This window comes from Tripterygium wilfordii, chromosome 15, assembly GCF_013401445.1.
Source record: "Tripterygium wilfordii isolate XIE 37 chromosome 15, ASM1340144v1, whole genome shotgun sequence".
In the NCBI taxonomy this organism is placed as follows: domain Eukaryota; kingdom Viridiplantae; phylum Streptophyta; class Magnoliopsida; order Celastrales; family Celastraceae; genus Tripterygium; species Tripterygium wilfordii.
The window spans coordinates 9,355,359-9,362,847 of record NC_052246.1 but is presented as its reverse complement, the minus strand read 5'-3'; the positions used below and the strand labels follow the sequence as shown (position 1 = coordinate 9,362,847).

General features: G+C 39.6%; 1 non-coding gene across 1 annotated transcript; it reads right to left on the bottom strand.

The window, feature by feature from the left end:
• Window positions 1–1,160: 1,160 nt before the first annotated feature.
• Window positions 1,161–1,266, bottom strand: LOC119980159. Its single transcript, XR_005463799.1, has one exon. It is a non-coding gene; the product is annotated as a small nucleolar RNA R71 (small nucleolar RNA).
• Between the last annotated feature and the right edge of the window lie 6,223 nt (window positions 1,267–7,489).

The following is a 7,489-nucleotide window of genomic DNA, read 5'->3' as shown; positions in this document are numbered from 1 at the left end:
CTAAATGATTTCCATAGTTCTTAATGAGTTTTTGATATATTAATCCGATTGTTAGGAATAACAGGGATTTATGTTGAAAATACGTTTGATGTATCTAGGAATAGAACATTGAATAGGTTGGGAAATCGATTGTCATTATAGAGAGATGAATTAGGGATTAAGGGACCAAGAGAATTGAATTGGATAGGTGAGGTGACGTTAAGTACCCTAGTGCTTTCCATCCTTGATTTCACACTTGTGTTTGATTTGTCTTTGTTCTTTTTAATTAGTTTAGTTAAAAATCAAAACAAACCGCAAAACCTTTCCCCAATTTGCATAGTTGTTACTAGTTTGACATTGATTTCTATTGCCAACACATCCCTAGTGGAAATGATAATTTACTCATCTCTTTATTACTTGTGCGATTTGTGCGCTTGCAATTAAATCCATATCAAGTTTTTGGCGCCGTTGCCGGGGATTGAGGCAATTGTTTTTTGTGTCAAATTAGGTTTTCAATTGTGTTAATTGGTTTTTATTTTTCTACAGAAATTCTTTCTCTTGTATGAGCTTGCAGAGACGTTCTATTAATCCGGAATTAATTGCTATTGACTTGGAGGTTGAAAGGACTCTTCACAATCTTAGACGGGAGCTTATTAATAATCAAATGGAAGGCATGAGAGACAATCAAAGAAGGGGGAATGTTGGTGATCTTGGTGGAGCTTTAAATGTGAATGATGGTAATGGTAATGGTGGAGGTGCTAATGGAAGAAATGGTGGTGAAGCGGTTGAAAACCCTCATAGGCAATTTGATCCTCGCTCTCTTGAGGATTGTGCTAGGCCTATTTGGGATACAAATCCTTCAAGCATCCTCTATCCTCCTATCAATGCTACTAATTTTGAGATCAAGCCGGCTATCATCGACATTATCTCTAATTCGGTGGTTTTCTATGGTCTTCCTAATGAAGAGCCCAATGTACATCTTCGCTCTTTCTTGCATGTGTGCACTACTTTTGGGATTAACGGAGCTTCTAAGGATGCTATCTTGTTGAGGTTATTCCCATTTTCTTTGAGGGACAAGGCTAAGGGATGGTTGATGTCATTGCCTCCCAATTCTATCACCACTTGGGATGAGATGGCGGAGCAATTCTTGACAAAATTCTTTCCTCCGGCCAAGGCGGTGCAAATTAGGACGGATATCATGTCCTTTGCCCAAAAGGATATTGAATCATTTTATGAGGCTTGGGAGCGCTTTAAAGGCATTATTCGAAGTTGCCCAAATCATGGTCTTCCGGAATGGGTGGTGTACCAAGCTTTCTATAATGGGTTGTGCATGTATACTAAGGAGATTATTGATGCGGCTGCGGGAGGTTCTTTTATGACCAAAAATCAAGAAGAGGCTCGCGAATTACTTGATAAAGTGGCCAAGACCACTAACTCTTGGTCCTCGGTGAGGGGGAATCCAAAGCAAGGGGGAAGTTGTAGAGATGATGAAGTTATGTCTACCTTGGCTATTATGGCAAAGAAGATTGAGGCATTGACCCTAAATCAAGCTCAAAGGGTACATGCTATGCAAAACACACATTCTCATATGTCTTGTGCTTATTGTTGTGGACATCATCCTACGGGGGAGTGCCTTATTGCTTCTTCCTCTAACTCTAGCGAGCAAGTGAATGCCATTGGTGGAGGCAACTTCAATCAACCCCGCAATGATCCTTATTCCAACTTCTACAATCCGGGATTTAGGAATCACCCCAACTTCTCTTGGAGCAATACTCAAAATGTGCAAAATCCTCAACATCTAGTGCAGCCCCAAGAGAAGAAGAGAGATATTGATGAGATGTTCTCAAAGCTAGCTGGAGGCCTAGATACACTTACAACTCATACCTCCCAATTTATGACAAGGACGGAGCAATACATGAGTAAAACCGATGCTACTCTACAAGCTCAAGCAACTTTGATGCAAAGCTATGGAACTTCCATCCGGAATCTTGAGATACAATTGGGGCAAATAGCTAACAATTTGTCATTTAGAGAAAGAGGTACCTTGCCAAGCCAACCAGAATTGAATCCAAAAGGGAAGGACAAAGAGCAATGCATGGCAATCACTCTTCGGACTGGTAAGGTGGTTAAAAATGCTTCTGATCTAGATGCCAAAAAGGCAAAAATTTTGCAGGAGGAGAAGTGCAGGAAAACAGGGGAGAACGAAGCTGAAAAATGTCCAGAGACAATTTTCGATCGATCGGAGGGGGTTCCCGATCGATCGGGCCTCCTTGGTAAAACTTTACCCGAGGCTATTTCCGATCGATCGGAGCCCCACCTGATCGATCGGCCTATTCCAGCTCCTGTGAAAATGAAAGATGTGCAGCCACGATATGCAATTGAGCCCGATTGGCCCGATAGTTCTCTCCCTGCACCTCCAGTAAAGGCTTATGTGCCTCCAATTCCATTTCCTCAAAGGTTAAAGAGCAACAAGAAGAATGATGATCAATTTTCTAAATTTTTGGAGGTATTCAAGAAGCTTCAAGTGAACATCCCCTTTGCCGAAGCTTTAGAGCAAATTCCTTGCTATGCCAAATTCATGAAAGAGATCTTATCCAAGAAGCGGAGGTTAAAGGAGCATGAAAAGATACAATTGACTGAAGAGTGTAGTGTCATTGTGCAACGGAAGCTCCCAATTAAGCAAGATGATCCTGGAAGTTTCACAATCCCGTGCACCATTGGAAACACCTTGATTGAAAGATCTTTATGTGATCTTGGAGCTAGCATCAATTTGATGCCATTATCGGTAGCTAAGCAAATTGGGATGAAGGAGATTAGTCCAACCACGGTGTCTTTGCAAATGGCGGATAGATCTATCAAGTATCCTATTGGCATGGTGGAGGATGTTTTAGTGAAGGTGGGTGATCTTATGTTCCCGGTGGATTTTCTTATCTTGGATATGGAAGCCAATCCCACCACTCCCATAATCTTGGGAAGGCCATTCTTGAGCACCGGGAGAGCTTTGATAGATGTTGAAAAAGGGAAGCTTACTTTGAGAGGTGCGGGAGGTGATCAAATCACTTTTAAAGTGTTTGGCAACAAAAGGCAAGAGGAGGTTTCTCAACAATGCCTCCAAGTGGAGCATATTGACATGGTTATCCCCGACACTCGTAAAAATGATGCTCCATATATTCCGGTGGAAGTTTTCCTAGGCCAAGACTCCAAAGTGAAGCATGAAATTCCCAAGGCAGCCACCCAAGCTGAAAATGATGTATCAATGTCTCTAGTTGAGGAGCCCAAGGAGAAGAAAAAGAAGAGGAAGAAAAAGAAGAAGACCAAGACCAAGAAAATGAAGAAAAATGCATATCCTAAGGAAATGGTGGTGATGAAAGCTTATGCTCCTTGCATGGCACCTAAGCAATCAAATGTCAATCCTAAGAAGCCATCAAGGGGAGTCTACACCACAACCCTCAAGGATCCCGGTTGAATTCACAAAGGGGAGTCGGGCTGAAGACTTTAAACCAAGCGCTTTCGGGAGGCAACCCAGGTTTTATTGTTCTATCCCTATCTTTTTAGTTTTATTTTCACCTATTCCATGCATTGAGGACATTGCATATTTTAAGTGTGGGGGTGGGAATTTAGGTTTCTAGTTTTTGTTAAATAATAAAAATTTTGACTTCAAATGCCTTATGTCATGTCACTCTTGAGTGTATTTGGATGAATTTTGTGATCCTTGAAGCATTGATGGATCTTGCTATGGACATTCTTTCCAATTGAGTTTTCCTATCTTGAAAATTGTTTTGTCCATTGTGCCTTTGTGAATATGGAACACTTGATTGTGGGGTATGAAATATGACTTGACTTTGGCATTTGTGGTTGTTTGAGATCAATTTGATTCTAAATAGCACTACTTGAGCAATGAAAAATGAAAAAAAAAATAGAAAAAAAAAATTTTTGTTTATGAATAAATGGTTTCTTTCATAAGTTTTCTGTTGAGTAACCGGGCCTCTTGCCTAGCAAACAATGAGTTTCGCGTAAAAAGGTAGGAAATGAATGTTAGAGTACCTTGGTGACTAGTTTAACCTCGTAGCCTTTTTGACTTGGGTAATTAGATCCGTTGGGGTGTCTTAACACCTAGTGCCCTAAGCCAACTGGATTGGGAGTCATTGGTCGAAAGCTCGTTACATGAGTCATTTAGAAAGCTTAAGGAGGTTGAACATTGCACAAGTTACCTTTGAGAAGAAAAGAAAGAAAAAAAAATGTGAATAAGAATGAAGTTTGAATAAATGCTCATTGTATTTGCTTTTGGATTCTTATTGTTCTTGGAAGACTTCATGGCCATTGTTTATGTCACTTTGAAGCCAAATATCAAGTGAAATCCATTATGTGCATCATTTCTTGAATTTATAAACAAAGTGGATGAGATAAGATTCTTGAAGGAATGCTTTTATTGGTTTGAATGCCCTAATGTTTGGTTTGTTAGTGTGGATAGGTTGCAATTGTGAGTTCATTTTATACTCTTGTTGATGACATGAGTTTTGGCATTGAAATTGTTTAATGTTTGTGGGTATCATTCTGGTAAACCCTCAGGAGACACAACTCCTCCTACTAGGGGCACCTAGGGGTTTAAAGGCTTGTGGCACATGCTAAGTGTCATCGTGAGCCCTACGAAAGTGGCATAGATTAGTTATTTATTTAGAGTAGGTCTTAGTTGTTTTATTTTTCATTTGAGCTTAACGGAAAATACTCTTTCCCTCCCTCATTCATTCTCAATTTGCTCGGGGATGAGCAAAGGTTAAGTGTGGAGGTATTTGATGTGCCAAATATATATATACATTTGCACATCCTTTACACATAAGTTCATCCCATTTTGAGTTGATTAAGAGTTAATATTGCCTAAGAAAGCTATATTTGCATATTGTAGGTGTCAAGGCAAGAAAGGGAGGAAAAGAGTGCAAAATGAAGATTTGGAGCCCAGTACTGATTTCCGATCGATCGGCCATATTCCCGATCGATCGGACCTGCCAAAACACCTAAAAATATCATCGAGACAGATTGTATTTCCGATCGATCGGACTATTCCCGATCGATCGGAGTACTATTCACAGCACTGCGCAGTTTCGCGGAAAAGACCCGAATTCACGTGTTTCTAAGCCAAAACGACCCCAACTTGTTTTGAAAACGACATAAGAGTTTGGGGAAGTATAAAAGGGCAAAAAATAGGGTTTTGGGGGGTTCTTGGAGGGTTTTTCATTCTACCACCATTGGAGAGCTTGGAGCCGCCATTGAAGCTTGGAGAAGAAGAGGGTCTACAAGGGGGTTTTCTCTCTCCTTTTCTATCCTAGTTTCTATGGTTGATTTCCTTTGTTTAATGATGTATTTTGCTTCCATGAGTGGCTAGATTTCTTACTAGGGTCTTAATGTAACCAAATCTTGAAGATTCAATAAACTTGGTTTCCTTATTTCTTGATTTATCTCTCTCTATTGATTGTCTATGGGTGTGATTAATGCTTTTGAATGTTTGGCCATCATTCAATTGATTTGCTGCCTAGATTGAGACCGGAAGGAGATATCTAGGGTTTGCCTCAAGCCATAGATGACATAGGGTGCATGAACCATAGGAATATAGGTTTGTGGCTTATGCAATCGCTAAATGATTTCCATAGTTCTTAATGGGTTTTTGATATATTAATCCGATTGTTAGGAATAACAGGGATTTATGTTGAAAATACGTTTGATGTATCTAGGAATAGAACATTGAATAGGTTGGGAAATCGATTGTCATTATAGAGAGATGAATTAGGGATTAAGGGACCAAGAGAATTGAATTGGATAGGTGAGGTGACGTTATGTACCCTAGTGCTTTCCATCCTTGATTTCACACTTGTGTTTGATTTGTCTTTGTTCTTTTTAATTAGTTTAGTTAAAAATCAAAACAAACAGCAAAACCTTTCCCCAATTTGCATAGTTGTTACTAGTTTGACATTGATTTCTATTGCCAACACATCCCTAGTGGAAACGATAATTTACTCATCTCTTTATTACTTGTGCGATTTGTGCGCTTGCAATTAAATCCATATCAGGCTGCAAATAATAATTCTTTGAAGAGATTTGTGTTTCAGCTGCTACCACCATTTAGTCCTGGCTGTACCTCTGACTATCTGTCTTGGAGGGAAAAGTATTACACAGGTCTGCTTCCTCTTGACTCGCTTCCTCTTCTTCCTACTGAATCTGAGCTAGACATTGCAGATGTTATAGCTGGTATGTTTTGTTTTCTCTTGTTTTATCTGCTTGTCTGTTTATTGGATTATGACCTGGTAACATATTGTGCAGCTATTCCTGCTATTCCAGTTTCCTCCAAAAGGTTGAAAGTCAAAAGTGAACCAATTTCTCCCAAGAAAAAGACAAAAACCAATAAGAAGGTGGTAACTGTGAGGAGGTCTCAACGATCTTCTACTAGAGTTAAGAAGACCATTCACTCTAGCTCAAAGCCTATTACAGTTTCAGAGGGGGATGATAGTGAAGCTTCTAAAAATGAAAGTGAAAGGATCTCCACTAGCCATATAAGAATTCCTCCATCTGATGAACCAATTGTCAACCCCGAGATTTCTAGCCAGCCTTCTAGCTCAATTACTCCCCTCTCCTCTCATCTCATGTTAGTATTATTCTATTCCTTCATTTAACTACCATAAATAATTCTTTGATACTAATGATAATATTCTTATGTATGCAGACAACAACACCGTTCAAATTACTCACCTCCATTATCCCAACCAATGCGGTAAATCCTTCGGCAGGTTTGGACTTTTCTTTCTTGACACCAACTCCTGTTGCTAGTAGAGTGCCTATTGAGAAAGAGTTGCACAATGCCACTAATGAGTTGGTCTAGCTTTTTGAGAAGAATCTCCTAGATGTTCAGGAGTTAGAAAGTAAGGAAGCTTTAAAACATTTGAAGACTCTGCTGGCTGATCCCTAGATACCTCCTGAAAATAAAACTAGGCTCATTCATTTGGAGCGCGACTTGCATAATTTACCAACTGCTTTTCATCAAGATCCTTCCCTGGAGCAAGCTGTATCCAACAAGCTAGAAGGTTTAGCCAAAGACCAAATTGCCTATGAAGCCTTACTTGCAAATTCTGAAAGTCTAGCTGTAAGGATCTTGGGATTCAAAAAGACATCATTGCTGCTTAGAAAGAGATTGAACCTTTGGAACTCAAGATTCATGGTCTGAAAGAAAATATCTTGCAGCAATAAGAGATAAGAACCTATATGAAAGAGAAATTCCAGGATGCCCAACAAAACCTCAATACTCTTGGTGTTTCCATCAAACTACAGCTATCAGATGCTCAGACTTGGTCTTCAGATTTACAGTTGACTCAGGCATGCTTGTAAGCATATCAAAACACCTGGTCTGCTCTGAAACATATGTTGTATTAGGTTGTTATTTTTTAGGGTTTTGGCCATTACTTGGCCTTGGTTTGTTTTGGAAACAATTTTATTGCCACTGTGTTGGCTTCCACTTTATTTGGCT